The following is a 23,882-nucleotide window of genomic DNA, read 5'->3' as shown; positions in this document are numbered from 1 at the left end:
GCATTATTCCTCATGGAATACAGGAGTTATTATTTTGAAATAACCAGCCCGTTATTTTGAAATAACAGGTTTGTTATTGTGGATGCTCCACTTGTTATTTCAAAATAACTCTGTAGTGTAGACCAGGATCAAGAAAAAGAATCAACCCATACAGGTAATTTTGATATCTGAGATATCAAAGTTTCTCATTAAGAGTTGTGTTTTAAAATAAGTATTTATTAATTCCCTGTTTACACAGTAGTAATTGCTCTCTACTGCTTTTTATGCAATATATTTCAGTGTATATAAATAGTACAGATTTAAGTTAACAGTTTTAAGTTGTTTTGGGTTGCATTTATATGGGCTAAGTGGTGCAAAGAAACTGTTGCTCAATCCACACCACTTTTTCCCTTGGTTAAGTAACTTCCCTTTGTCATCAGTGCAGTATTGTTTCAAAATAAGCACATGGCATTCTGGGCAGCTATCTCATGATGCAATGCCTTGCCACTAGACTCAGATATTTCTTCCTGAACTAAGTCATTGGCATTCTGGGACTTGGGTTTCAAACTAGAAAATTCCTGTGATCCCTCCCATTTCCTCCCATCATTCATCTGCCTTTTGTGAACCAATAGTATTTTCAAAGTGCTGTGGAGTGGAGGAAACACTGCTGAACATTATGATCCTGACACTTCTTAATATGAACAGGATGATTGTATATTTTCCTCAAATTGTATTGAAGACTTGAGAGGCCGAGCTGTATAGGTGCTGAAGGAGTAGGAGACAGAAATGGAGCAGTGAGTTTAATCAACATATTTCCTAGAGTGATTTCATTCAGTGACCCATTGGGTCTGGACAGTGCACTACTGACGGGTCTGGACAGTGCACTACTGACTGGTGAGATGGGATAATGGGATGACCAGCATTGGCAGCAAGACTTGAGGATGGCAAAGATGTAGAAATCTGCTTGGATCTCACCCTGGAGTTGCTGTGCTAGAACACATACAGAATGAACCTGAACTTGGAAAAGTGCAGGCTAAAATGTATACACATACCCTGGTGTGGACGAAAGCACTACATAGAGGAGTTCTTGATTTGCTTCTGAACGTTCTGTTTGATAATTGGCAGAGTGGGTAGTTATGGTACAAAATAATGGAAATCTAATTATGGCTTTCTATATGGTGCTTGTGTAACCCACACACCTGGGCTATGTCTACACTTGCGGCTTCTTACACGAGTAATATGCAAATGAGGAATATCGCCAAGCCTCATTTGCATACCTAATGAGCCACTATTTTTTTCAGAAGAGGCTCTTGCGCAAGAAGGAGCATCTACACTGCCCCCTCTTGCACAAGAAAAACCCTCTTGCGCAATGCCGTTACACCTATTACTTTTCAGGAAGAACAGCATTTCACATGAGGGGTTTTTCTTGCGCAAGAGTGGGCAGTATAGATGCTCCTTCTTGTGCAAGAACCTCTTCTGAAAAAAATGGTGGCTCATTAGGTATGCAAATGAGGCTCTCCGATATTACACGCTTAGCCTCATTGCATATTACTCGCGCAAGAAGCCACGAGTGTAGACATAGCCCTAGTGTGGTTACTGAACAATGCAAGTCATACCTAGACCACAGCAACAGTTAAGATCAAGAGACCGCTACAGCACAGTCTGGGAACCAGCTGGCTCTTACCTCAGAGGATAGATGTGCCTGTGTTCAGCTCCTGAAGGCCTAGGTTCAAATCCCGCTGGTAGTGGTTTCACTTGGTCCTGTTGTGAAGGCAGGGCACTGGACTTGATGACTTCAGGGGGCCACTTCTAGTTCTATGGTTCTTTTGGAATAAAAGATTTCAAGTTGTGTGATTAGAAAAGTAGCTGTCAGAAAACCAGGATACCATATGTATCCTGTGAAAAAACAACTGGTGCTTTGCATGCCATGCAATGTAAAGAGATATTGTGTTATAAACCACAGCCAGACCAGTGAGATGCAAGGTAAATACAGAAAATTGATTCCTATGATCACAAGCTGTCTGCCCCCACAAAGACAAGACACAGATGAAATAGAAATCATGAAGAGGGCTCTGTTATAAAGTTATTCCAATGAGTGGCTTGGAGTCTGACTGAAAAAAAAATGGATTTAGGCCCTTTTAGATAAAAATGTAGGGCTCTTACAAGTCAAAAATCATACACTTGTGATTTTTCAGTCTTACCCTTTGCTGGAGAGTCATTCGGCTAACAGATTTATCAAATCAGGTTTGCCCTGTAATATAAAGATGTAACAAAGATGTGCCTGTACCACAACTGATTGCACTTTAATGTCTCAAGTGCTTATTTTTCTTTATGGATAATAGAAATATATGATCAACCTGTGGCCCAGTTCCTGCAGGCTACCAAACCAGCTACATTGTGGCCAGTACTAATAAAATAACTGCAAGGTTTTGGTAAGGTCGTTAGTACTTCCGGAAGACAAGTCGTTTTTAACTGGGCAGGATGTTCCATTGTTATGTTTGAGTATTTCAAGACACCCTGGCTACATCTAGACTGGCATGATTTTCCGCAAATGCTTTTAACAGAAAAGAGCATCTAGATTGGCACGGACGCTTTTGCGCAAAAGCACTTTTTGCGGAAAAGCGTCCGTGCCAATCTAGACTTGGTTTTGTGCAAGAAAGCCCCGATCGTCATTTTCGCCAACGGGGCTTTTTTGTGCAAAACAGTTTTTAGTTGTCTACACTGGCCCTCTTGCGCAAAAACATTTCCGAAAAGGGCTTTTGCCCGAACGGGAACATCAAAGCATTTGCGCAAGAAGCACTGATTTTGGACAGTAGAACATCAGTGCTTTTGCACAAAATCAAGTGGCCAGTGTAGACAGCTGGCAAGTTTTTCCGCAAAAGCACATGCTTTTACGGAAAAACTTGCCAGTCTAGACGCAGCCCCTGATTGTGAATTGTCCAACGAGCATTTTCCAACATCTGTAAGGCTGGCATCTCCAACTTCATAGCAAGAATTATCTGGTTTATACGGCTGCTTAGAAAAACATCAGGTTTTCAAAGTTTATGTCCTTTTCCCTAACACAATACCTCTCCCTCCTCCCCGAGTAACTGGTATAATTTATATACATTGATGAAAATGAACAATCAGCCCATTTGTCATGATATCACAAAGGTGGAGAAACATTTGGTCTAGTTAATAATTAATATCACAGTTAATGGCTAACCTCACCAACCAAAAAAGATAAAAAAATTCTAGAAGTATTTCTGGAATTTGATTGTTTTGTTGCATTAAGAAAGGGGCTTTAGGCCCTGGGCTAAGGAGGGACCTCAGGCTTCAGCCAATAAAACCCCTGCATACTTGCATTCCTGGCAGGCTCTGCCTGGTGGGGAGGGAGACATCTCTGTGTGTGGCTGTTCCTCCTCCCCCGCTCTCCCCAGATCCACGTCACCAAGACAAGCACCCACACTGGGGAGCTCTGTCCTTGCATTGCTCTTGCCTGCAGGCTTCACCCTCACTCAGCTCCTATTGGCCATGATTCCTGGCCAATTGAAATTGTGAGGTGGAGCCTGCGAGCAAGTGCGCACTGCGCAGAGCCACCTTTTTTCTCCCTACACACAACAAATGCAACATATAAGTGCCTACACCACAACCTCCTGCCCCAGCCCCCTTCTGCACCCTAACTAACTCGCAGACTCTACACTCCCTGCCCTCTCCTGCATCCCAAGTCCCTAACTTTATCCCAGAATCCATGTCCCACACCCCAGTGCTGAGCCCTCTCCTGCCTCAACACATCCCTATGTCCTGAATCCCTTCCTCGCCCCCTATTGGAAGATACAGCTCCTGGAAGCTTGAGTCAGGCTGAGAGGGAAGGAGGTGTCTAATGATGACGTCAGCCCACAGTACCAGCTGACAGAAGGCCAGTTGGGCAGGCAAGATTCAGGAGTACATGCCTGAAGACACTGCAGTATGGTGGCTGGGGGCAATGCCAGTTAACAAAATTTTCCAGTTAACAGAGTGCCGGATGACAAAGCTTTCACCGTAACACAAATATGTTTTTGAAAGTGATTTAAACCCTAATTCCTCAGGGCATCGGACAACCTCTCATTAAGAGGGCTTAGGAACAATCTTTCCCTATGGGCAGGTTATTTCGTGACTGTCTTCTGTGGGGTTTCTTGCACCTTCCCCTGAAGCAGCTAGTATTGGCCCATCAAAGAGATAGGATAGTATTCTAGGTAGACTATTTCTGCTGATCTAATTGAATATGGCATTTTCTATGTTCCTATAAGTACTTTTTAAAAGAGAAATTATCAGCCCTGAGCTGAGTTGTCTGTGTATGTTTGTAAAACAGTCAGAATGCTAAATCCAATTTGGAATAAGCAGCTTGCTTTCCATGTTTATGATGTTTTCAACTGTCAAAAGAGTAGAACCATAATGAACCCTTTAACTTAGGTCTTGGAAATTTGATAAACGAAAATGATTTTTCAACTACTGTATCCAAAAATGGACATACGCACACATACTGGTGATTTTGAAGAGCAGGTTCGACAACCAAATGTCAGGGATAGCCTAGATAATACTTAGTCCTACCAGGAGTGCAAGGGGTTGCCTTTCAATGCCTTTTGAGGTCCCTTCCAGTCCTACAATGCTATATTCTAGTTCAGTGAAATATACAGGTGAAATCTCATTGTGGGCAATTGCGGAAAAACTGAAACCTCAATCAAGGACTGGAACTACAGTATATCCCCTCACTTCCTTTCTTTACCTGGCTATTCCTCTTGTTTGGAATAGCAGTAGCTCCTTCATGCCACTTCTGAAGAACAACTTGCCCACTTGATTTTTCTGTGATTAAAATTGCTTTCTGAGATTAATATTCAGGGTCAAGCCCTGAAATTATAGTTAATTTTATAACATCCCGGGGGTTTCTCTTGCTTTCTAATCCACGTATAATGTGGATGAACACATTTTTAGAAGTACAGAAACTAGGGTAGAGTACAACTTTTTGTGAACATGGGAGTGTAATGAATAATATATTGCTCAGGGCTTTGTTCATCATTTTCAGTTGAATTTTACCAGGATAGGTTTCCACAATTTATTTCGGAAGACTGTTCTTCAATTCCATGACTGACCCCAAACCCATTGAAGTTAATGGGAAGATTTCATTGAATCTAACACTGTTTGTATCAGGTCTTTGGAAAATTGACTGATAGGATAATTTTTTCTATGTTCAGTAGACAGTTTTCCCAGAATAAAATCAGAGGCTTAGCTAACATTTCTTTTCAGTAGGGAATGCAGTAGAAAAACTGAATTCCCCATGCATTCTACAATCTTTATTATCTCTAGAAGTTGCATTGATAATTAGTTACTTTTGTCCATGAATGAAGCTTTTAAACACTGTCCTCACTAATGAAACAAAAATTATACGTTTCCCAAGTGAAATGCTTGTATAAACAATTATTATTCTTAGAATTGCATGCTGGCAGCTGCACAATGAACTTGTACGGTAGCTCCTACTCAGGGTTGAGGAAACTGTACCTCTCAGAACCAATTGTCTTTGTTGAAAAGAAACAATACTGTCATTTTAGAATTGATAATGTGAAGCCATCTCTGCCTGTCTGTTTCCAATTTTCAGGTATTTGTAGAGAACTCATTTCACATGTAGAACACACCACATATTTTACTGTTTTGGGCAGATCTTCAGCCAGTATAAAACCCCACTGCTCCAATGAATGTTGATTTCTACCAGGTGAGAATCTGGCCCATGCGTAGCTGTCATCCCGATAAGGTTTCAAATACAAAGTACTGGGAACTGGCACCTAAAATGAAACCATATATACTAAACTTTTCAGTGCAGGATTTATTTTGGATAAACCATTTTTTGATAAGCTTAACTACCCTTTAACATCACTAAAAATCACAGAGAATTCTTCCCAGGATGAAGGAAGCTTCTTTCTCTGCCCTCATAAGTGGTTTCTCAGCTCAGTATTCACTTGTAAAATTTCTTTGCGCAATGAGTAGCGTACCACTGCATGATAGCTTGCTAGAAATCCATATGCATTTGATAGAAGATCATGTCTCAGCTCTGTAGTTCACACCCTTGTACTAATTTCCTGTGTTTAACAATGCCAAGACATACTGAGACAAACGGATCCCTGGTGTAACTTCAATGCTCTCAGTGGAATTACACAAGGGTGACCTTCACTCATTTCTCCATGTAAGAGGAGGAGTTAAACAGAACTGGAAATTTAGGATATCTTCAATGAGGTTCTAAGAGGTCAAAATAGATCTGGTTGGAAAAGTGAAGCCTGAAATATCTTGTGAAAGCAAGCCATTTTCGACAAGCATGGGCAGAGTTCAATGGCAGGTTCTCCCTATTCCACTGCAGGGCTTTCCCAAACCAGAGCTGCAGACCCCTGAAGTTCAAGCTGTGGGGTTCAAGAACTTAGGGTATGTCTAGACTAGAGAGTTTTGCTGGAAAAATGTCCATTTTTCCCGACAACACTTGCGGAACGTCCACACTGCAAGCGCTTTCTTTCGATAGTAAATCGAAAGAACAGAGGAGCTTTCGTGCAATTGGTAATCCTCATTCCACGAGGAAGAAACCTTTTTGCGAAAGAGCTCTTCTGCAAAAAGGCGTATGTGGATGGGGAAGAGGGAGTTCTTTTGGAAGCAGAGGGAAGAGGAAAAAGCACAGATGCCCTGGTGGCCATTCTGTCCATAGCAATCACAGCTTATACGTGAGATAACGTTCAGGCAGTCTGGATGCTATCTTTCGAAAAAACGCATTGCTTTTTCGATGTGCTTTTGCAGTGGGCACGTTCTCTTTCGCAATAAGTTTTTCCAGAAGATCTCTTCTGAAAAAAGCTTCTTGCACAAGAAGCCTGTAGTCTAGACGTAGCCTATGTTCCTGGCAGTGCAGTGGGGGGTTTGGAAGCCTTGGGAACTGGAGCTCAGGATTTCCAATCTCCCTCCCATGGATCCAGGAATATGGCAATTTGGGGTAGCCTGGTGTTTCATTCCTATTTGTACTACGAGCCCATTTTGTTTGGAAATTATCAAGTTCCCTTTAAGCACTCACTTTGAAGTTCCCACCTATCCACCTGAACATATTCCATCTCCACTTAACACTCATCAGAATTAGAGAGGCACATAAATGGAAGGCTATTAGTTTTTCCTCTAAAAATCAATAAAGTGGGGTTTCCTATTTTAGCTATCTGGTTGGTGTATATACATATATATATGTGCCTTTTACTGGATAAGATCAGAACTGCCTGCTGTGTTTCATAGGCCCTGTAGTTGTTTACTAGCAAAATGAGATTCTCCTTTGGTCTGTGCCATTGGCTCAGGAGTATTGAATCTTCAGTGCATATCCCTTAGCTTCCCTTAGGACAAAAACTGCATGAAGTAGATGGCTGATTAGGTAGATTTAAATATAAGTTGTATGCTGCATAGAAAAAGATGTTTCTTGTAATGGTTATTTGGTAATAGGAATGATTACATAGGGAAGGGTACGCTAAAATCTAAAACACCGAAGTTTTATATCTGAGGTCAATAATTAGTGAGCTGCTCTGCTTTGAGATATACTTCAATGCAAATGCAAATGGAAAAGACTAGTGACTTAAAATTACTGACGAATTACACATTTATGAGGAACACTTTAATTTAGGAGACAACTACTGGCATTCTCACATTCCAGCACACTGAAAACCTGAAACCATTTCAGCTATCTATGTATGCTCCCATTGTGCCTTTTAATAAGGCAGGGTCCTGTTTTCCAAACAGCTATGTTTGCTCATGTTTTATGAGTTCCCTCCTCACTGATTACACAGCTCTGGCTACTCCCCAGTTTCCAAAGATTTTATATGAGTGCAAATGAAAAGGTGCAGTACTGAACACAAGCCTTGTCTCTTGCAAATGGTGCAATGACCCTATTCACATGCAGGGAAGCCAACTCTTTGCCTGCCTTATGATGCTGAATTCTTTTACATAATTCTCTTTTCAGGATAGTTTTATACAGATGCGATTCCCTTCGCTTTCTTCAGTGCCCAGATTCCCTTCTCTTTCCTACAGCTTCCCTGGGTTGAAAATACAGCCAGAGACTGCACACACAGAAAGGCAGCCTGTGGAGAGATTCTCTTCTCCTTCAGGAGGCACAACACAAAAACAACCCCAGAACATATGGTGAATATCTTATTGATCATTGATCAGAGGGGTAGCCGTGTTAGTCTGAATCTGCAAAAGACGAAGTGCATCTGACGAAGTGGGTCTTTGCCTACGAAAGCTTATGCTCCTACACTTCAGTTAGTCTATAAGGTGCCACAGGACTCCTCGTCGCTTTTATTGATCATTGTCACCCTGGCACTCAATGCTCCAACCATTATACAGTTGGATTTCAAATGCCATTGACCGTGATCCTGCAAATAGCTCCCATCTGTCTGATACACTGGGATTTAATCAGAGACCTCCAGAACTTGAAGCACGAGCTACAACAACTTGAGTGAAGCACTGTGCCGGCACCGTGACGGATGCACCTCTTTTGAAGATCCAGAACAGAAGGAGATCTGGAACCTACACTGACATTTACCCTGGTGAGCAACTTTACACAGATGAGTAGCTGTGATTTTCAACTAAAACTAAGGGCCAGGTTTTTCAAAGAGGTGCCTAAATACCTTTTAATATCTGGCCCCAAGGCCCAGACTCAAGGGAATTAGGTGCTTAAGTAGATTCAAGGGCGTTTGTGTGTCTGAGCCTACATGATTTAGGTACACGAGTCTCAAAGGAGTCAATGTGCCTCTAAATCACCTGTGTTCTTTCAGAAAATCCACTATTCATGTGTATAAGCGTTTGGAAGAATATGACTCAAATGTGAGACTTAGAACATGTTTAACATTTCAATTATCTGAAAAAAAGCAGGCAATGTTTAAGTCTGTTTTTGAAAATGTGATTGAAACTAACATAAGTCTTAATTACAGGATAAAAATAATGACATGTCCTTAATGCTAAACTACCTAAAGCCAAGGATTTCAGTTAGCCTTGAGCTCCATGTGTAGCACACCCAACAGTTTCCTTTTGTAGGTAAAGTAGTACATCTGCTACTTTACCTCAAGCATTTTTCTTTCAGATCAGTAATTATTTTTAATGGCACTGTTTTTCACCACACTAAAAGTGTGCCACAATATGGGGATTGGCCAAAAAGTGTACAGCTTGTACAGCATCTGAAAGCAGAAGGTATCCAAATGTGGAAGCATGCATTCTTCACTCTCAATAAAGTTAAAGTGAGAGGAGACATCAATCAGAAACCCTGAGAACCAGTTTCTTCACCCATATATAAATCAGAAATAATTGCACTGAAGTCACTGGAGATATACCTGGATAAAATTAGTGTGAGAGGACGATCGCTACGATTATAATTTAGGGTGAGATTCTGATACACTTACATCAAATAGTGAGTGACTTTACATATAGCCCCATTGATTTTAGCGGTGCTACCAGTAGTGCAAGGTACTATTCATGGTGGCTACGTCTAGACTGGCATGATTTTCCGCAAATACTTTTAACGGAAAAGCACTTTTTTGCGGAAAAGCGTCCATGCCAATCTAGTCGCGGTTTTGCGCAAGAAAGCCCCGATTGCCATTTTCGCCATCGGGGTTTTTTTGTGCAAAACGGTTCTTATCTATCTACCCTGGCCCTCTTGCGCAAAAGCATTTGTGCAAGAGGGCAATTTCCCCAACGGGAGAGTCATTGTATTTGCGAAGAACACTGACAATCTTACATTAGATCGTCAGTGTTCTTGCGCAAATTCAAAGCGGCCAATGTAGACAGCTGGCAAGTTTTTCCTCAAAAGCAGCCGCTTTTGCAGAAAAACTTGCCAGTCTAGATGCAGCCGGTGAGTAAAGTATCAAAAATCTGGCCTTACTGGTGACAATTTGTGCAGCCATGTTAAAATCTGGATTTGGTTCCAGTTGTAGGTTTCTCACTGAGACCCAGTGACGTGAGAGAGGAAATGCTTTCTATATATAACATCTGTAAATGACTTAATAAATTTCATATAGCCACTAAAATTAGCCAAATTCTGCTTTTCATTTACATCTAGCACCTGAAGTATGGAACTGCTCAGGAAACTAAGTTTAGTCCATCGCAAATTCTTTCAGAAGTCTTCTAATTCTTTTTTATGAAGAAATATGTTTATACCCATACAGAATCATAAATGGCCTTTCTTTCTTATCATTGGTTCTGTGTACACACATACACTTGCTGGACTGATCAACAAAACTTTTTTGTCATTGGCCAGAATTATAGAAGTTTCATCTGAATGAGTCAGATAAACTGTGAACTTAGTGAAAATGATAATATAAAAAGGATACATTTGGGTATATGGGCTAAGTCCTGCTCCTACTAAATCAATGGCAAATTTCCTTTGACTTAAATATCAGCACAATAGTGCCCATAATTAATGATGTATGCCATTTATGGAGGGCAAAAAAAAGAAGAGGATTCAGAGACGACATGGGACTTATTTAGGTCTTACATTTCAACTTTGCATTGTAGAATATATGGTAACTGGTCCATTACAAGGGGACATACAGACTGCACACAGGCTGTAGCATTGTTTACTAAAAGTCTGATCCCATGTCATAGAATCCTAAGGCTGGAAGAGACCTTTGGAGGTCATCAAGTCCAGCCCACTGCCCAAAGCAGGACCAACCCCAACTAAATCATCCCAGACAGGGCTTTGTCAAGACGGGATTTAAAAGCCTCAAAGGTGGAGATTCCATCGCCTCCCTAGATATTTTGTTTTTTGTTTCTCACTTTTGTGCGGCCCCTGACTGATTTATTTGTGGGTCAGCGGCCCCGACCCAAAAAACATTCCCCAGCCCTGCTTTACACACTGATCAGGAAAAAGTTAGCTTCATCCCCCCAATAGAGATCAAAGTCGGGTACATCAGCTCCTTGGTGGGGAGTTCTGCATCTCACCTCACTATGGGCTGGGGGGAAAGGCTGAGTCTTGCCTGCAGATGGATAAAGTGGGCAGCATCAAATTTGAGCAACAATGGTAATGTTTAATATTGGTTTCCATATTTATCACAAGAAACCTGGCATGCCTTTTCCCTGAATCCGTGATCTTAAGCAGCATAACAATTTCCACTTGTTCCCTGCAGAAAGGGGGTAAAACCACACTGGACAAACTTCTCCAACACTTTGCCAAAGAATCAATGCACACAAATCAGACATCAGACAGTTTCACAAAGAAAAAACAGTTTCTTGAAATTTTAGCCAGACTGGGTATTGTCTCAATGACCTAACTACATGTATCCTGCTTCAAAGAGACTTTAACACCAGACTACAAAGGGAAACCTCAGAACTGTCATTCATGCTTAAATTTGACACTTTACTAATGGGCCTTAACAGAGATGCTAACTACCTTACCCATTACAAAGATAGTTTCCCCAATTATCACCCCTAATATCATTATCTCATAGACACTAACCTCCCCCCTCCCCCCCCGTTATATAATCTGATTTGTCAATTTTATATGTGTTCACTTTTTTTTATTGTATCCCTTTGGTATATATGGTCATGCCAATTTTCTTCCACAATTTGATCTGAGGAAGTGGGCCCATGAAAGCTCATTACCTAATAAACTATCTTGTTAGTCTTTAAAGTGCTGCATAGTCCTATCTTTTGTTTCAGAGAAACAGGGATATGTCTGAGTTCCACAGAAACATGAAGGAAGTTCAGGTTTAATCTGGATGTTAGAAAAGTCACATGACATTGGGCTTGTTTTCATCTGCTGGGAATTTACTTCCCATGAAGTTTGCCCAGCTGCTCCCCTTTCTCTCCTTCCTGCTCCCCTACACCCTCTGTGAAACTGCAGCAAAGATTCATATAAATAAGAGGAAATTCTTAGGTTCTCTTTACATTGAGAAATAAGTGGACTGGAATATTTGATGCCAGAAACAAAGCCAACTTGCTCTCCTAGGGTCATCAGCGATGTATAAGAGCATTGTGCTACTGATCTTGCTCACACCTTAGAAGGATAATTTATTTATTACATGCCTTCTGGTGGGATTTATTAGTTTTACTTTTCTTTGCTATGTTCTTAATCCTTTTTACTGCATTTTTGTCCCAGTCCAGGCATAGACTAATTAAAAAAAGCAACTCTGCACCCATTAAACATAGCTGACCTGATGCATCATTCCAGTGCAGGCTGTCAGAAAGACAACAGGACAAATATGACACTCCGCAAATCAGCCATGCTGCATGGTGAGTTAGATTGTGCACAGCCCTGAGAGACAGGTATTGCATGCATCACTCCAGGCATAGCCATGTGTGTCTCACAGGCAGCCCGTCTAAGCATAATTCCTCCAGTGCTTCCCTCTTACCCTAGAAGGGTCATCTGCTACCATCTTTTACAGTGCATCTGCTGGATGGAAGTACTGTTCTATCCAGTGGCACTGAGCCCACTTACAGAGGGAATAGTAAGCTGGCTCTGCAGCATTAGCTAGTAGCTAGCTGGCTTTTAACTCATGTGGTAGAGTCTTATGCTCTGAACTTCAGAGGCTCCCAGGTTCAATTCTGCATACAGACAAGTAGGCTGTGTCTACACTGGGCCACTTATTCTGGAAAAGCAGCCGCTTTTCCAGAATAACTTGCTAGCTGTCTACACTGGCCTCTTGCTTTTCCGGAAAAGCAATGACGATCTACTGTAAAATTGTCAGTGTTTTTCCAGAAAAACTATGCTGCTCCCGTTTGGGCAAAAGTCCTTTTCCGGAAAAACTATTCCGGAAAAAAGCCAGTGTAGACAGCACAGTAGTCTTTTCTGCAAAAAAGCCCCGATCGCGAAAATGACGATCGGGGCTTTTTTCCGGAAAAGCATGTCTACATTGGCCACGGACGCTTTTCCAGAAAAAGTGCTTTTCCGGAAAAGCATCCTGCCAATGTAGATGCGCTTTTTCTGGAAATACTTATAACGGAAAACTGTTCCGTTTTAAGCATTTCCGGAAAAGGGTGCCAGTGTAGACGTAGCCCCCGGGTTTGCCAGCATTATAAGGCTATATCTACACTGCAGGCATTTTGGAATAAGCTACTCTGGAATAGTTATTCTGAAATGGTTTATTTCAAAACAGCACATCTACACTACAGGGAAGCCTCAAAATTAGTCTGAGGCAGGCTTCCCTAATGCAGATGTGCTATCTTGATTTATAGCCCCAGGAGGAATAACTTAAGATGGCCCTGGTGAAGGCCAGAAATAGCAGAAGTGGAAGGTCTACACACACCTTATTTTGAAATAGCTATTTCGGAATAGGTGTTATTCTTCATAGAATGAGGTTTACAGAAGTAGGAATAAGCCGACTGTTATTTCAAAATTATTTCAAAATTACAGAATTGCTGTGTAGACGCTCACATAGTTATTTCAGGGTAATGGTAGTTATTTCTGAAATAACTTTGCTGTGTAGACATACCCTAAGTGAGGGACATGCTGGGATTTCAACTGAGCTGGCTCTGAAGCTAGGGGTACTATGTAACTCACACACCTTTGCATGGGATGCACTGTCCCATTTAGTGGCACTGAGACCACTTACAGAGAGAATAATGAGTCTGCTCTACAGCCTTTATTAATAGCCAGCTGACTTTTGGCTCATGCACTAAGCTCCAGAGATCCCAGGTTTTGATTCCACTTGCAGATGACTGGGGTCTGTTGGCATTACACAGCATAATCAGCTGTTCTTGTCCATCCGTTGGTAGCTCAGCTGGTAGAGAAGAGGACTGTAATGGATACTAAGCAAGTAATCCTTAGATGACTGGTTCGATTCTGGTTTGAAGGAACAATTCTTTGTTTCAAACAAACAAAAGGAAAGGTTTTTTTCGCTTAGCACACATTCAACCTGTGGAACTCCTTGCCAAAGGATGCGGTGAAGTCTAGAACTTTAGCAGGGTTTAAAAAAGAGCTAGATAGATTAATGGAGGTTAGGTCTCAAGTTGTGGTGGGAGAGGTCCAGGTTGGATATTAGGAAAAACTATTTCACTAGGAGGGTGATGAAGCACTGGAATGGGTTACCTAGGGAAGCAGTGGAGTCTCCATCCCTAGAGGTGTTTGTCTCGGCTTGACAAAGCCCTGGCCGGGTTGATTTAGTTGGGATTGGTCCTGCCTAGAGCAGGGGGCTGGACTTGATGACCTTCTGAGGTCTCTTCCAGTTCTATGATTCTATGAATGGCTATTAGCCAGAATGGGTAGGAATGGTGTCCCTAGCCTCAGTTTGTCTGGAGGTGGGAGCCAGGAGAGGGATCACATGAGGATTACCTGTTGGGCATCTGGTATTGGCCACTGGTGACTGACAGGGTATTGAGCTAGATGGACCTTTGGCCTGACCCAGTATGACCATTTTTATGTACTTATGTCCAGGGAGCTCTGATGGCTGATGGACAGTGAGGAGTCCCACCATGGCTCTGTGCAGCCCCCACACCAAGCATTGCCATTTCATGACTCTCTGATATTCTTTAGTCACTAACTCACTGTGTAAGAAGCTCCTGTTCTCCTGGCGCCTGAGACCTTGGCAGGCCCCATAAAGCCAAATGGGAAGTGAAGTGTCTTACTCCACTGTGCAGCTACACAAGAGCTGTCCACAGTCTTGCCCTCTACAAGTGATTGTTTCCCCCTCAGGTACTGTCCCTCTACAGGCAGGCTAATATGAAGTACATTAGATCAGCAAAACACTGGCTGTCAATGAGTCTTTCACTGAAAAGACAGCCTGGCCCACTGGACTGAGCATAGGACTAACATCTGGGATTTCATGTCATCGCTGCCATTAGTGTAGCCTTAAGCAAGGCATTTATATTGCTGCAGTAGTGGATGATTTTTCCCAACAGCTCAAGTGATTTCAGAGCACAAGTTGAAGTCAAAGTTAATAGTATTTGTGCCCCTAAATTACTGAGGCACTTTTGGAAACCCTACCCCAAATTCTCAATCTTAGTTCCATGTCATATAACTAGAATAATGTTAGGGTTGCCAGGTGTCTGGTATTCACCCGGACAGGTATTTTCGCCTCCTATCCGTTAAAAAAATGCAGAGAATACCAGACAACTGAGATGTTCTGCAAGGCTGCCGGCACAAAATGACTGTCAAAGACCAAGAGGATGCAATGCTCCTATTCTTATCCCTGAACTCACTCTTAAAGGGGACATGCTGTTTTAATGCTGTTTTATTTTTATTTTTTTGGCTTAATAAGTCTTGGAGTCTTTTTTTTTTTTTTTGCTCAACAATTGTGGTTCCCCTCCCCCGCTTTTTTTCCCTTCAACAGAATTTTTCCCAGTGTTTTTTTTTGGGGGGGGGGGGGGAGTGTTCGATATTTTTGTTTCAACCATCTGGCAACCCTACCACTGATAACAGTTTCTGACCTTTTTCTCAGGCTCCCTAGCTATTTAATGGGCATGGAACTTAACTGCCTCATTGGGCTGTGTAGAGAGGTTGTTTGTGAATGTTTGTACAAAGCTTTTGAACAGGTAAAGCAGTCTGTAAATGTGATTAGATGTATACTTAAAGTGTTAAGTACAGCCCACGCCATGTTATTACCAGTATGCATTAATATACTGATCAAAGAACAGCTTGTGAAACTTACTCTTACTAGTAAGCAGTTGCTCATACAAGTAGTCCATTGAAATTCAGTAAGAGCAAAAGGTTTCATCTGGGCCTAAATTTGAAGGTGTGTGTGTGTGTGTGTGTGTGTGTGTGTGTGTGTGTGTGTATATATATATAAAAACATTTTAGATACGCCATAATTAGGAGGTAAAAGACAGTGCCCAATTTTTAAAAAAATGTTGGCAATAACAAGAAAAAACAATAGTAAAATACAGGTGCTTTTTATGTTTTTACATTAAGAACAAAATTAAAAACGGGAAGGCTGGATCAAGAAGTCAAAATTTAGGCATGAGTTCAGCAAAAAACATCATACAAATAAATCAATAATCTCTGTCACACATTTCAATAAATGTGCCAAAACAAAATCTTAGCTGTGCTCCTCAAAATATAGTATTTCTTAAACAAAACTCGCTCTAGCACCATTGGACTTGAATTACAAAATGAAAACAGTTTGTATACACTGATATTTTTTTCTCCTCAAGAAACTTTTGTTAATTTGTTAAAATATATCCCATATGTTTGAAAACACAAGATGCAATAAAGCAGCCCAGACCTTCAACTGGGGCTATATCTAGACTATCGGCTTCTTTCAGAAGAAGCTTTTTTCAGAAGAGATCTTCTGAAAATACTTCTGAAAAAGCGCGTCCACACTGCAAAAGTGCATCAAAAAAGCAATCTGCTTTTTCAAAAGAGAGCATCCAGACTGAATGGATGCTCTCTCACATGTAAGCTGTGATTGATTACTATGGATGGAATGGCCACCAGGCACCTATGCTTTTTCCTCTTTCCTCTTCTTCCAAAAGAACTGCCTCTTCCCCGTCCACACGCTCTTTCTCAAAAAGGCTTCTTCCTCATAGAATGAGGATTACCAATGTCAGAAAAATCCCTCTGTTCTCTTGATTTTCTTGCGGAAGAACACAATTGCAGTGTGGACATGAGTGAAGTTTTTTCAGAAAAATGGCTGTTTTTCCAACAAAACTCTGTAGTGTAGACGTATGTAGCTACATGCAAGTCCATACAGCTATGTTATGTAAGTCACAAAACTGAGTGTCCTTTAATGTGGCTAAATGCTTCAGAGTAATACCAATGCCTTTGTGGGTAAGATTTCTAATATAGGTCTGACAATTTACATTTCCTGTCAGATTCATTTCCCCCACACAGTAGCTAAAGATGAGTAAGAGATACCAGAGAGACAAAAGTGAGAAATTTTTAAGGATTTATTTTTTCGCTTCACAAGCAGACAAGTCATTCTTTGACTACTAGATCTAAGACAAGGGTGGGCAAGAGGCTGCCAGTGGGCCAGATGCGGCCCGCCAAGCCATCAGATCTGGCCCGGGCCCGCCTGGTCGGAATCCTTAGGCAAATAGCAGCTCACACTTTAAACAGCAGGCAGCTCTTCTCTCTGGACTGCTGGGGCGAAGGAGAGATGCTTTGCACGCTGCCCTCCCTCACCTCAGCAAAATCTCTCCCTGATTGGGGAGAGAAAAAGCTCCCATTGGCCAGTTTCCAGTCAATAACTGGCTGAGAAATTTTGCTGGGGACAGAGGCAGTGTGTGATGCCTCTCTCCATTCCACCCTTCCTATGCCCGGAGTGGAGCTGCATGGAGCAGCCAGCAGCCTCGGACTCCAGTAGACAGTCTGCCTCAGGCTTCTGCAGGGATGCTGGCTGTGAGCACCACCCAGTCAGAGCCTGCCTCTTCCCCCCTCCCCCAACCGTTCCCCTAGGCCAGAATCCTCTCCTAAACCTTTACCCCCTCCCGGACCCTGCACCCAAGCCCCTACCCCAGACCACAACCCCCTTCTTCACCCAAACTCCCTCTCAGACCCTGCACCCCCCTCAATGGAAGCATGGCCCTTGATCACCTGCCAAAATCTTGGATTGGCCCCCTATTAAAAATTATTTCCTACCCCTGATCTAAGGTCTTTATCTTCTTCCCAATAGATTCTGGTTTCCAGTTTTTGAACATTACACCTAGAGCTTTATTTCACATAATTCTTGATTCTTTCTGATACAATGAAAATGTTGGAAGTCAAGCCAATGAAATCTGAAGAAATTCAGAACAAATGAAAATACTGTGGGTGAAAATGGAAGAAATGAAGCAAAATAAACAGGCCTTCTCTTTTTATTATCTTGTTTACTGTACAATAAACAAAATAAGAGTGCTAGACCAAGCTTGCTGTCAGTGGAGGGACACGGGTGTCCTTAGCTGCCCACAGCTGAAAGAAATCTTAACAGACTATGTGAAATTCAACTATTTGCTCAGTCTAATAGAATTCATGTGAATAGCTTGGTTCAGGAAAGAGGAGAAGCATCTAAGGGCAAATTATGCCTCTCACGATGCATTTGACTCGGCTATGGTTCAGCATTGCAAGTTAGAGCAATATTAGGTCTGGTGTGCACTGTAAATTTACACCAATATAGCTTCATCCTCAGGAATATGAAAAATCCACACTTTTGAGAGATTTAACTATACCAACCTAGCCCCTAGGGCTAGGTCAATGGAAGAATTCCTCTCAGGGAAATGTATTTCCTGTGCTGGTAGAAGAATCTCTCCTATTGCCATGGGTAGTATCTACATTGAAGTAGTGCAACAGTGCAGTGAAGTTTCAGTAACATTTTAAGTGTAGACAAGCTCTTAGTGGCTGCTCTTGACCTTCCACCAGTTGTGAATTGGCCTACTATAGTCATGCTATGTCCCATCTTTTCCTGCTTTCAACCTGGATATCTCCCCTACTACTTTCAGTTTCAAAGAGGAGGCAACAGACAGCAAAAGAGCCAGATGCTGCATTCCGCGATCTGAGAGCGCTCCTACACTGTGGAAATTCTCAGCTGACTGGTAAAGGCCAAAATCTACCATTTTTCATAGCCTGAGAGGTGCAATGTGGAGACAACAAGGGTGCGTCTAGACTACATGGCTCCGTCGACAGAGCCATGTAAGTAGTTTACTTGACATAGTAAATGAAGCGGGGATTTAAATCAGTATAGCTTCATCCCCACTTCATTAAAATAAAAACAAGGTTTACCGGAGCGATCAACAAAGGCTTCCCTTGTCGACCGCGCCATGTCTAGACTGCCGCGCTGTGCTGGATCAGCTGATTGTCGGCACAGTGCGGTGGCCATTTTTATTTTAATGAAGCGGGGATTATTTAAATCCCAGCTTCATTGACTATGTCGAGTAAGCTACTTTACAGGGCTCCGTCCATGTAGTTTAGATGCACCCCAAGAGGGAAGAAAGTGGGCCAGTATCTTAGTTTTACATCAGCCTGGTCCTTTTTTTTTTTTTTATTATTTTTTTTTAAGCTAAGGTTGTGTCAACCTTTGCAACGTTTGGATCGTGAAGGGGAAAATTTTAACACCTCATTTTCAAATTGAAATGTGAACCTCTGAAGGGAACCCTCCCCACAGTACACACAGCCATCTCCATTCAACTCCTCTGCTCATGCACCTTTCAAATTTCTTCCCTTCAAGGAGGCTTAGGGTTTGGGGTTGCAAGGAAGAGTATGGCAGGGATGAAAGGTCTTCTCAGATGAGGGATATTTGATGCTGAGGCATGGAAACTGTATCAGCACTGTGATTTTCTATGCATGGTCTGACGTTTGCAAATGCACCAAACCACAAGCCCAAGGCTCACGTTGCAGAGACTAACGTCCCAAACTTGATAGTTACAGAGATTGATGGAAATCATTGGCACAGCTTTGGTCTGCATCCATATGTGTTTCCCACAAACCCAACACCTTAAAACAAAACTCAGTCAAACCCCTGTGTTTATGTTGAAATCGAACACAACTGTTAATTCCACAGGACTTTGAAGCAAAACCATAAATCATCTCAGGTTCACCACTAATTTTGCTCTCTTTAACTTGAAAGCCTTATGTACTTTAGAGAATCTTACAAGGTATGCAATCTGCATAACAAAAGCCAAAGCCTAAGTGCTCACACGCCATGATAATGTTAATCCTGACTATGAATGTAGCTAGGCAGAAAGACTGGACACAAGTTTGGGTGTATTTTGCAACTTCACAAACTAATCTATCTATATATTGGGCATTCCACCATAAACTTTGTATGTCTACACTACAAAGTTAATTCGAACTAACAGTCGTTAGTTCGAATTAACTTTGATAGGGGCTACACATGCAAGCCGCTAGTTCGAACTTAATTCGAACTAGCAGTGCGCTTAATTCGAACTAGGTAAACCTCATTCTATGAGGACTAACGCCTAGTTCGAATTAACTAGTTCGAATTAAGGGCTGTGTAGCCACTTAATTCGAACTAGTGGGAGGCTAGCCCTCCCCAGCTTTTCCTGGTAGCCACGCTGGGCACCACCAGGGAAACTCTTCTGCCCCCCTGCCAGCCCCGGAGCCCTTAAAGGGGCACGGGCTGGCTACGGTGCCCGTGCCAGGTGCAAGCCTGCCAGCACCCAGGCAGCAGACCCTGCACCTGGCACGGTTCGAGCTAGCCACCCGCTGCCACCCAACCCTCCGCCTCTTCCTGGGACCAGGCTGGCGGCTCCCGGGAGCCTGCCCAGGTTCGCAAGAGGCGGGCGCCCGCCTGGTCTAGTGCAGACATCGTGGACCTCATCCACTAGGCACAGGAAAGTGGCTGTCTAGGGCAGAATAGCTGCCAGCGTGGCCACCCAGGAGCAGGTTTGCATGAAAATCAAGGTGGTCCAATGAGACCCCCGACCCTGAGCCTTGAGCTTAGAATGGCCATACTGGGTTAGACCAAAGGTCCATCTAGCCCAGTAGCCTGTCTGCCGACAGCGGCCAACCCTAGGGACCCTGGAGGGGATGGACCGAAGACAATGACCAAGCCATTTGTCTCGTGCCATCCATCTCCAGCCTTCCACAATCAGAGGCCAGGGACACCATTCCTACCCCCTGGCTAATACCATTCCATGGACCCAACCTCCATGACTTTATCTCACTTCTCTTTAAACTCTGTTCTAGTTCTAGCCTTCACAGCCTCCTGCAGCGAGGAGTTCCACAGGTTGACTCTTTGCTTTGTGAAGAAGAACTTTCTGTTATTAGTTTGAAGCCTGCTACCCATTCATTTCATTTGGTGTCCTTTAGTCCTTCTATTATGGGAACTAATGAAGAACTTTTCTTTATGCATCCTCTCCACACCACTCATGCTTTTATAGACCTCTATCATATCCCCCCTCAGTCTCCTCTTTTCTAAGCTGAGAAGTCCCAGTCTCTTTAGCCTCTCTTCACATATACCTGTTCCAAACCCCTGATCATTTTAGTTGCCCTCCCCTCTCCCACCCTCTCTCTTCCCCTCTCCCACCTCCTTTTCCCAGTCTCCCCGAGTTTTGTTCAATAAAGAGTTTCTATTTTTGAACACACATGTCCTTTATTTTGTACATCAGGAAGGGGGGCTAGGGAGGGATAAGTAGAAGGAGTTGAGGGAGGAATGGGGTACGAGCCCCCAATGGGGAGGACTGGGCTGACTCTGCGGGCTCCTTGGGGTGGAAACTCTCCTGAAGCCCTTTGATTGACCCCCCCTTCGGATGGCAGCCTGCGGCAAGTGCAGCGGGGCTGATGGCCGAGTGCTGTGATGTGCCGAGTGTGGGCACTCAGGGCACTCCAAGCCAGGACTGCTTTGCAAGAGGGGAACCCCTGAGAACTGTCTGTCTGGGGTGAGGGTCGGGTCCCTTTAAGCACAGCCTGAGGCAGCAGCTCCACACTCTAAATCCTAATCTGATGCCCTGCCAGCACTGCTTCCGGCCATCCTTAACCTCGGTTCAGGGTCCACTCAGTGTGGACATGGTAGTTCGAATTAGCAAAACGCTAATTCGAACTAGTTTTTAAGTCTAGATGTGCTAATTCGAATTAGCTTAGTTTGAATTAACTAATTCGAACTAAGTTAGTTCGAATTAGTGCTGTAGTGTAGACATATCCCATGATAGCTTTTACTAGCATAAATGAGGTGGAAGGGCATCTGTTTTATGTCTTTGAAATCATCCTTAATTAGAGTTTTTCAGATATCTTCTGCCCCTTGTGTGAAAAAGTACCACAAGTATGAATAGATGATCGTTATTGAAGCCAGCCACTGCTTGAAGATGCTCTCACATTTCAAATAGCAAGGAGTCCTGTGGCACTTTCTAGACTTACAGATTTTCTTGGGCATACAGTTTCATGAGTAAAAACCATGTCATCAGATGCATGGAGTATAACTCACATAGGTAGGGATCCGTACATGAAGTTGATGAATTTCCACTTCATATAGCCATTCTTCGCTTGCAGTAGTGTCCCAGGGGACATGCTTTCACTACCTGCCAGGGAAGCAAGGAAAAAATTATGAACAGCTGCTGTGTACCTTGAAAATATTGCTATGTGTTGTGTTAAACCTCATGGAATCTAACAGCCCCTTCCAACCCATTTAGGAAAAATAGGAACCATTCAGCTCTTTTATGAAATTAGATAGCTAAACTGATGGCTTCCCCACCCAGAACACAGGCACATGCCATCACACAGAAAAAGCCACATGCAGAGCATATGTGGCAGAGGGGTTTTGTTGCTATTGTTTTAGCAGTGGTGTTTATGAGGGAGAAGGTAGCACGGCAGCACCAGGCATAGCCACAGAGGGGTAATAGCCAGAGAAAGCTAACAGACAATTTTGGGAACTAGACAGGTGCTTGGAGCTGTTAGCAATGAAACTGTTTACTGCTGTTTGAGTCCAGATGTGCTCTGGAAAACAGGACTTGGCACATTCTTTGTAAATCAACAGGACTGCATCAGAGAAACAACTGACTCCAGCATCAATTCTCCTCCCAGTAGAAACAACCATCAGAACCCCGATGGTTGCTTAGGTTCTATAAGTACTTTAGTGGCCTTCATAATAAAGACCAAATTATGCCCTGCCCAGTGAGGCTGAGCAAATCCAGACACAACTTCCTACAGAGATCCAGATAACCAAAGCAGGATTTCAGACTTTGCTTATCTTCTGAACATGACCACTGTAGTGTCTGTCCTGGGTAACGAGAGCTCCTGTATACTGCATATGAGCTAGCCAGCTACCCTCTGTCCATTCCCCAGGGTTAATGGTAAAGAGGATGGCGCATTACCTCTTTTGAATATCAAGGAGAGATTCTGCCCTCTTCAGTGCACAGGGGGAAGCCAACTTCTTGTGGCTAAAGTTCATCTCAGCACCAGAGGGCAAAATGTAGGCTAAGGAATGTACCAAGCTACAGTGACATTTTATTTCCATTTTCTTATAGGCTTGAAGGTAGTGAATGAAGATAAGACATGAGGGGAAAGTACGAGAGACAACCCCGTAAGACAAAAGAAATCAGAATGAAAAAGGAGAAATGCTTCTTAGAAATCGAAAACAACAGCAAACACACAACGGAGTGTTCATCAGGACTCTTCACAACTCCTCAGATGGAAATATGGGAGGAGGTTCTGACTTTAACAAAGGACATTGTAAAGAGGCAAGCCATATATTAGAGTCTCTGCTGATTTGTACTACACAGCGGGGCTGACAGCCACCATGGACCTGGGACAAGGTGGGAGAGGGATCCGACTCCACACCCCTGGATAGGGCAGAGTGGAGGGCAGAGAGGTTGGAGCCTAGGGTAGTTAGCCCTACCTCCCCCCCCCCCCCCCCCCCCCACCTCTAAAGCAGTTCAAAGGGCCCAGGGCTCTGGCTGTCATCGTGGCGAAAATAGCAGCAGCAGTGTCCATGGGCTCTGGGACCTTTTGAAATGCCAGGCCCTAGTGCAATTTCTGCCTTTACCCACTCCCTCCATTGACAGGGCTGGTGCTAGACAAGCTACTCCCTTAGGCCGTGTCCAGACTCAGGGGTTTTTTCGGGAAAAGTAGCCTTTTCCCGAAAAAACTTCCCCTGCGTCCAGACTCAAGCCGCGTTCTTTCAAAATTATTTTGAAAGAACGCGGCTTTTCTTTCAATGGCGGTAAACCTCAATTTACGAGGAAGAACGCCTTCTTTCGAAAGTTCCTCTTTCGAAAGAAGGCGTTCTTCAATGTAAAGAGGCCGTCTTCGAAAGAGAGCATCCAGACTCGCTGGGTGCTCTCTTTCGAAAAAGCGGATTTCTCTTTCGAAAGATCCGCCTGCAGTCTAGACGCGATCTTTCGAAAGAGGCTCTTTCGAAAGATGCTTTCGAAAGAGCCTCTTTCGAAAGAAGCCTGCAGTCTAGACATAGCCTTATTGTAGCTCAGTAGTGCTGAATATACATAAATCCTGTGGCTGCCGAAGGCCTATAATGTAGTGTAAATGTTTGGTTTCTTTTGCTAGGAAGAAGACAAGGTGGGCATGGTAACAT

At 43.0% G+C, this 23,882-nt stretch overlaps 1 long non-coding RNA gene across 2 annotated transcripts in view; it reads left to right on the top strand.

Moving 5' to 3' along the window:
- LOC142830443 (uncharacterized) overlaps positions 1–23,448 on the top strand; it is a 121,653-nt gene extending 98,205 nt beyond the window's left edge. The window contains exons 4-5 of one of the 2 annotated variants that reach the window (XR_012905681.1): positions 8,029–8,546; positions 22,819–23,448. This is a non-coding gene — a long non-coding RNA (uncharacterized LOC142830443). The remainder of the gene's footprint in view (positions 1–8,028; positions 8,547–22,818) is intronic. The other variant, XR_012905682.1, reaches the window with a different exon arrangement.
- The last annotated feature ends 434 nt before the right edge of the window (positions 23,449–23,882 follow it).

The sequence above is a fragment of the Pelodiscus sinensis genome, chromosome 8, assembly GCF_049634645.1.
Source record: "Pelodiscus sinensis isolate JC-2024 chromosome 8, ASM4963464v1, whole genome shotgun sequence".
Classification (NCBI taxonomy): Eukaryota; Metazoa; Chordata; order Testudines; family Trionychidae; genus Pelodiscus; species Pelodiscus sinensis.
The sequence above is the reverse complement of the archived record's forward strand: the minus strand, read 5'-3'. Positions and strand labels throughout refer to the sequence as shown.